The following is an 8,349-nucleotide window of genomic DNA, read 5'->3' on the forward strand; positions in this document are numbered from 1 at the left end:
TCACTTGTGTGGGTTGTCTTTCTGTTCGCTTGTTTATTTCTTTGGTGGTGAGGGAGGTTGGGAGTGGCCTAGGATTTGGTTGGTTGTCTTTGGTTGGCTGTAGTGGGATTTGTTTTGTGTGAGGCGGTGGGTTAGCCATATTGATTTGCATGCTGTTGGGGGATTATTGTCGTTGTCTTGTTGTGCTGTGTATGAGATGAATGGGAACCATACCAGAGTGATGGGGCCTTCTTTTATTTGTTGTGGGAGTTACTTCTGACTCAAGGGGCACAGAACACACTAAATCATAAGTTCCATTGTTTTCAATGAGCCATTGTTGTGCAATTTTAGCCGGAGCATATCTTTAAATTTCTTTTCCTAATCTAGAAACAGTGAAGGCTCGGCCTTTTTTTATTTCATTTTTAGCCCAGACTTACATATAACTCTAACGGGTCTTGCAGAGAGTCAACGTGGGGCCAGTTCAGGGACGGTTTCATGTCATGTGTAAACACTTCAAACACATGTAAAGAAGGTTAATCCAAAGCAAAGCCAGCCACGTCCAGCATCTGTCTGCTGCCTCAACATATGGTTGTCACATACTGAACAAATGCACATGGCAAGAAACAGGCCGGCCGGCTGGACCAAAAGAGCATCCTGAAAGGGAGAGAGCAAACATGAGCAGATTTGAAAAGGGGGTTATGACAGCTAACTCTGCACTTCCAGATGTGCAGATTAAAAGATGGTGCAATTTGCACACATAAAACTGTTTTCAACTTGAGTGTCATTAAAGAGGTTCTGTTAAATTATAATATTTTAGGAGGACCTGCAATGAATAATCAAGCATATTTACAGAGCAATGGTGACTGTTTTGTAAAAAAAATTAAAAATAACATAGAATCATAGAAGGGATCCTGAGTGTCATCCAGTCCAAAGCTCTGCAATGCAGGAACCATATTTTTGTATAAACTATCAGGAATCATTTTTTGTATCATGCAAATATTTAAATCAACATTTTTAGTACAGGTTTTGCTGTACTAGTTCAGAGCATCCTGTTAATTTTGACAGCTCATGGCCCAGTCAACTGCTTATATCCATCCTGGCTTTTGGTACAACTGCATTGTTTAGACGTGAGGCTGAAAAGCTGTAAATAAATAAATAAAAATTAGGAGAGGGGGTTAGCATTGTCGCTGCATAATATCCATTACTTTCTCTTATATAATCAGATATCTCTCAGCCAACACCAGCCATCAATATTGTGCAGCGATTTCCAGAGAGTTAGCTGTGTTAGACTGCAATGCATGTTAGCATTTGCTCAGATTCCAGTGCATTCCCATTACTTGTGTTTGAAGCTGACTACACATGACATTAGCCACAATCCTTTTGTACCCTATCGTTCCTTGAGAAATACTCCTGTGCGGTATCTTTTCCCTCCAACCAGCTTCCATGCAATCTGAAAGTGCAAGCAATGTTCAATGGTTCAGCTGGCATGTAGACAGTTCATATAGCTTTTGTGCATGTGCAAATGGTGGTGTCATTGAATAGGAATTCAGGGGGTTGCAGGTGCAGGGAAACAAACCAGACAATACGCATCAGGTGAAGATACTCCATCTCCTCTCTGGTGTGGGCAGCAAGCCTCTAATGTATACAGTGCTACCTCGGGTTAAGAAGTTAATTCGTTCTGGACGTCTGCTTTTAACCTGAAACTGTTTTTAACCTGAAGCACCACTTTAGCTAATGTGGCCTCCCGCTGCTGCCAAGCCACTGCTGAGCAATTTCTGTTCTCATCCTGAAGCAAAGTTCTTAACCCAAGGTACTATTTCTGGGTGTGTAACCTGAAGCGTTCTGTAACCTGAGGTACCACCTCAGTCTGTTGCACATCAGGCATTAAAGCACATTTTTACCCAACCCAAGCCCAAATAATCCTGGGAACCGTGGCTTGTTGAGGGCGCTGGGAATTGTAGCTCCGACCTGCCACAAAGCTAGCGTAGATACCCTGCCCCAAATACGCGAGCCAATTCTGCTGGCCTACACATTAAGTAGACTGAGCTGCACCACTTCAGGCTACAATTGAGGAATGCCATTTTTGAATGCAAACTTTGGGGTACTCGGAGCCTGAACTTTGGAAATATTAGCCAGGGTGTTCATCTTATTTCCCAGCAACAGTAAAAAAAGGCTTTGATGGGGCGCAGGGAGGGGGGTGCACAAAGTGGTGATTCATGGATATAGATGTTTAAAGCATCCTTCGCTAACCTGGTGCGTTCCAGATGTTTTGGTCACCAGGTTGGCAAAGACTGAACTAGGGTGGCCTTGAGGTTTGTAGCCTCTGAGGCTGCCTGAGAGAGCAAGAGATGAAAAGGAAAAGGAAAAGGAAGAAAAATTCATTCTTTCAAGGAGCTAAAATCTCATTCTTTCAAGGAGCTAAAATCCTTGTCAGCATGTGTACAGTTTGAACCTAACAATCTCACACATGTCTACACAGTCAAAACTCCCACTGAGCTCAACAGGGCTGACTTCCAAGTAAGCGATTCAGCGCTGTTGCCTTAGTCAGCAGATGGGTTTCTTTTTCTTTTTAAGCTAAGCCTGTCATCAAATGCTAGTATTTGGTCCAGTTAGTCCTTTAATGCAATCACCCCCGACAGGGTGCTTTGTATCAGCATCCTGTTTGCACAGATCGTAAAGGAAGCAGGCTGCTCAGTAATGAGGAGGAAGAACGTCACCAGAGTATTAGTGTTTTGTTTTGTTTTCATGGCCTCTGTTGCTTATGTTGCTTTTTAAAGAGCTTCTGGCTGCAACCTGGTCGTTTGTCATCAGACGAGATAGTAAATGCCATTTAGAGCAAAAGAAATATTTCCTTGCCACAGCAGGGTTCACAGGTGGGAGATTTTATTTCCACCAGCCATGTGTTTTTCACACATGGGTTGTTCAGGTCTTGTGCTGCACTGCATTTTGCTCTCAGACTAGAACAGAGTGGTTCTGGGTGCCTCCAATTCAAGTAAAGTCAGTTGCACTGTAGCCCCTCTGAAATTAATAGAAGTAATTTAGCTGCTGCAACTAAATTCCCATAGATTGTGGCTGCATGCACACCATACATTTAAAGCACTTTACTTTCCCTCAAAGTATCCTGGGAGTGGTAGTTAAGGATGCAGGAAATTGTAGCTCTGTGATGGGTAAACTACAGTTTGCAGAATTCTTGGGGAGAAAGCAATGGTGCATATGCAGCCGATTTAAGCCGAACATATTTGGGCCAAAAGGCATAAAGTTTAGTTTTTATACAATGGGTATGTAAAAGCAATCCCAGATTGTTGTAGAGTTTTTACTATTGTGCACATATTTTGCAAGCAATTCCCCCTAATGTAATGCATTTCTGCAGGTCATTTTCACTAATATATTAATTTTAGTAAACATCTTTTTGCTGGAGAACTGCATCATAAAATCCAAAATGTGGTTCTTGAAGGATGGCTGTGTTTTGGTCCTGAGAATAAGCCTTGTTGACCTCAACAAAACTTTCTTCTGAGTAAACAACTTACTACAGAATCAGATATCAGAATCTGCTTCTTTATTGCATAAGACCTTATTATTAGTATTATTTTACATTGAAGGGACTTTCAACTGCGTCAAAGCACTGATTTCTAGTAAAGTTTACAACTGCCCAGAGATACTGTATCAACAACGGACAGCTTAAACTAAACACAAATGAGCCAAACTGGGGGGTGGGGGGAGGTGAAATGGCTTTTAATGTTGTGTGATTACAGACTCTGCCATAGGACCATCTATGAATCACCTTACTTTGAAGTATAAACAGGATATAGCTCTTTCAATCACTGCACTGTTTACTAAAACGCCTACAAGTAAACTGTGCAGTGGTTTAAGGTGAACTTAGGCAAAGCAATCATTCTAATTATACCAGTTTTGCATTTGCTTGCACCAGCATTCAGAGTTCAGAGCTGATGCCTACAGCTGTTCCAGCTTCACCCAAGTACTTCTGTGCAAGAGAAAACTGTTCAGTGTTGCTTCTTGAAATAAGACCATTTGGAGGTTTCTCTCTGTGCACAAGCCATACACAAACAGCTCATCATATGGGTCTGGTGGTTTGTGATTCCACGCCAAGAATTAGCAGAACTGTACATGCATACCTTGCTCCATGGTGTTGGTGGCAAAATGCCTTTGACTACCAGTCGCTGGAGATCAAGGTGGATATTGTGCTATTGTGTTTAGAATCTGCATGAGGATCTTGGTGGCCACTGTGAGGACATCCTGCTGGACTAGATGGGCCCTTGGCTTAATCCATCACGCCATTTCTTATGTTCTTATGCACCTGCTGCAAGATTGCTGAAGAAGTTTCTCCCAAAGAACTCACAAAACATTTAGATCCTGACATGGATTTCAGACACTTGAAAAGGCTGACTTGAAACATTTCCCCACCCCCACATCTCCCCGAACTTCTTTTTATTCTTTCATCATCATCTTCTGCCAAAGCATAAGCAATGAAAAGTGATTACAACTGAGGGTATAAATCTCAGCATAAAGAGGCGGGGAGAGAAAGTAGAGCAGAAGAAATATTATGAGACAAGAAGAAAATTGGCTAAAGAGATTGACAGGAACGTCAGCACTTCAAAATCTAAACTGCAAGTGTGTGTGTTAGAAATAAACCAAGTTCTCAAACAGGCACAAAGGCAACCCAAATACTTCCTGGATATTATTTCTGTGAAGAGGCTACTACAGCACTGACATCTTCTGGCCGTTTTGGACTCAGCAGGAAAATCCATAACTGTCTGAACTATTTTAAAAGAGAGTGGTGTTGTGGCATCATCATCATCATCATCATCATTATTATTATTATTATTATTATTATTATTATTATTATTATTAATTATTATTATATTGAAGCCTACAAGCCATGATTGACCACAGGGATTGGGAACCTCAGGCACAGGGCTCAAATGGGCCTCTTTATTTATCCCTCAAGACTCTTGCCAGACACACACCTCACCAGCCCTGCTTCACACCCTTCCCGAGTGCTTTTGCCTGGCTAGAATGTGTCCCTGAACTCAGATCCTGCCCCTTGTTTGCCTGGATAGAGGACAGGGGGCTGTGTGGCAGTGCATATAGAGACTCGCTTAAAATTATATTTGTTGCTTGCCCACCACTGTGGCATGTGGCCCCTAGAAGGAAGGAATGTGGCCCTCCAGCTGAACAGGGCTCCCTACCCAATTCACTATATTGTATCATCTGCAGTGACAGAGTTACATCCCAAGAACCTTCTTCCTCTGGCTTACGGTGTATTCTGTCACCAATACCAACCCTGCAACCGGGTGACGAAACAGGGGGATGAAGAGCGATTTGAACAACAGCAGCTGAACCAGCAGAAGCTGGTCTGTTAGGACATGTGCAGCACTGCCCCACCAAGCTCAGCCTGCTCTCAGCCTGCTTCTCTACTGATATGCTTCCTACCGGTCTAGGGGGAGGCATTGGCTGTCGGCTTCCTCCTCCTTTGTCTCAGCATCATCCTTGCCGAATTCAGCAGGAAGGAGGACGAAACCAAAATTAGTTGGCTCCACGTATTATTGGCCTTTCCGTCTTCTGCCCTCCCGGTCCCAATGGGCAGCAGCCTCTATTGGCAGCTGGTATTGTACAGTAATACAGAATCAGAGCCAGGTTTGCCGAGAGCCAGAATAAAAACACATTTTACAAAAGAACAACTTCAGCACCACCTGGTGGTTAGCGAGACTCATTCACCATCAACTAGCACATCTTGCAAAAGTACACATTGGCTGCAAAAGGGAACGTGTATCATTTAGAAATGGAATGTTGAGATAAAAGCTGGATTGTAGCGTCTGTAGTCCTTACAGCGTACAAAGGTGGGGCGGCAAGTCAGTCTCTCTCTCTCCTTCACCTGGCATCAGACTATATTCAATGTGCGGTTAGAGTTATGCCACGGGAGCACCTCTCCTGGTTCATGATATAAACACGCATACACCCACGCCATTCCTACAACTGGTTGTCCCGCCAACCTAGCAGTTTGAAAGCATCCCAGTGCAAGTAGATAAATAGGAACTGCTGTGTCAGGAAGGTAAATGGCGTTTCCGTGCGCTCTGGGTTCTGTCACGGTGTTCCGTTGCACCAGAAGCGATTTAGTCATGCTGGCCACATGACCCAGAAAGCTGGCCACATGTGGACAAACACTGGTTCCCTCAGCCTGAAAGCAAGATGAGCGCCGCAACCCATAGTCGCCTTTCACTGGACTTCACTGTCCAGGGGTCCTTTACCTTTACCTTTTACAACTGGTTGGCAAAACAGAGCTAGACAAAAAAACCGAGCCAAAGTTTCGCCATCCTAGTAACAAAGAAACCCTGCAAGAAATCATGAAAGTGCAAGCTTCCTGCACATCTGGCATTTTAGGATACTTGATTGAGAGAGAAAATGTAGCCACCCATGCTTAGTGCATAGAGCCTACTGGTACATCTCACTATGCCCCTCACCACACAATTCTTCCTCTGCCTGCCTACACCTATAAGGCTGCATTACATGAACCTGTCTGTCCTGTGCAGTGGGTGGAGATAACCCATGTCTTGATCTGAAACATAACCAGTTTTTAGTTTAGCACAATGAAGTAATACACTTCACAGCATCCACACTAAGGGTAAAGGTGTTCAGTGTGTTCTCCGTAAGTTTCACTTTGCTCCTTCCCCTTCTGGAAACTCTCCATTAGGAGAGACTATAATATTAGGCAGCATTCAACTTAGACTAGTGCAATAACTCTTGGCTGCACAAGGTAACTTTGCCACCCTCTCCTCTCCCCACTGGAGACGCGGGTGCTGCTGCAGGTTAAACAACAGAGCCTAGGGCTTGCCGATCAGAAGGTCGGCAGTTCGAATCCCTGCAAGAGAGTGAGCTCCCGCTGCACGGTCCCTGCTCCTGCCAACCTAGCAGTTCGAAAGCACGTCAAAGTGCAAGTAGATAAATAGGTACTGCTCCAGTGGGAAGGTAAACGGCATTTCCATGCGCTGCTCTGGTTTGCCAGAAGCAGCTTAGTCATGCTGGCCACATGACCCAGAAGCTGTACGCCGGCTCCCTCGGCCAATAAAGCGAGATGAGCGTCGCAACCCCAGAGTGGGGTTGGACCTAATGGTCAGGGGTCCCTTTACCTTTACCTCTCCCCACTGAGTCATAGTCTGCTCCAGAGGGTTGGGGACACCCATGGGCTAGCTATGCTTTAGCTGAGTACTACCAATGATTACTTACACCAGGTAAGCATCATCTCTAGTTCAAGATAAAATCCTATCAAAACAAATGTAGTGGTAAGTGCGTCATACTGAATTAGAGGCACATGGTGACGTTCACTTGTAATATTTACAATATTTGCAGCCTGGCTCTTCCAAAGTGAATACAAACCAAATCATTTTCCAAAGATTATCCAGAGCAACACCTTTAAAGCACAATTGGTAAGATAGCATAGGGTGTAAGCATATCCATCTGAGAAGTCCAAAGGAACACTTTAAGAAGCATCAGGTCTAGGTGTTTTGTCACCAATCCTGCTTTAAAACTAGTTAGTCAACACTGAACTTGAAAACCTACATAGTTAAAAGCTAACTTTCAATGAAATGCTTGTCTTCATTTTTGTGAAAATGTTCATTTCCTGCCATGAGGCTTCAATAAAGGTGTTCAGGTCCAAACAGCCCTTGATTTTGTAAACTACCACCAAGCCATGTCTGTTTTAATAGTTAACTAAAACTCTGGATATTGTCCATTTTCTTTATGATACTACTTTTGAGGATAACTGCCATATTTAGAAGTGTCTTTTAATATTCCAGTAACTCTTTCTGGTCATTCTAAAAGCAATTCTTGTATTTGCCCAGGTACCATCCATAGCATAATCACATCATTTTCTTTTGCAATGCTTGTATCTCCAAGTATTTATAAGTCAGCTATAAGGTGCCAGACTAATCCTGTTTCAAGTTAAAATCTGAAATTGGGAAGGAAAAAATAACTAGATATTCTATCATAGTAAGGCTGTAGGGGACTATGCACCTATCTTTGTTGGAAGCCACCCAGAGTGGCTGGGGAAAGCCAGTCAGATGGGTGGGGTATAAATAATAAAGAATTATTAATTATTATTATCATCATCATCCATCATCTGCATAGGATACGATTAATGTGAATATGGCCACAGCCAAATTCCATACAATTATTTAACCATGTGTACATTAAATAAGATTTCATATGCAAAACCTTAAGGAAAAAAAACCCTTCTTGTAGTGCAGAAACACAAACCAGAAGTTAGAATTAATTCTCAGAAGTGTGGAGGCAGCAACCCTGGATAATTAAAAGAACCACAAGGTATACACAAGTATCTTCAATGGTATCTTCCAA

Source organism: Podarcis gaigeae (assembly GCF_964106915.1).
Source record: "Podarcis gaigeae genome assembly, chromosome: 11".
In the NCBI taxonomy this organism is placed as follows: Eukaryota; Metazoa; Chordata; class Lepidosauria; order Squamata; family Lacertidae; genus Podarcis; species Podarcis gaigeae.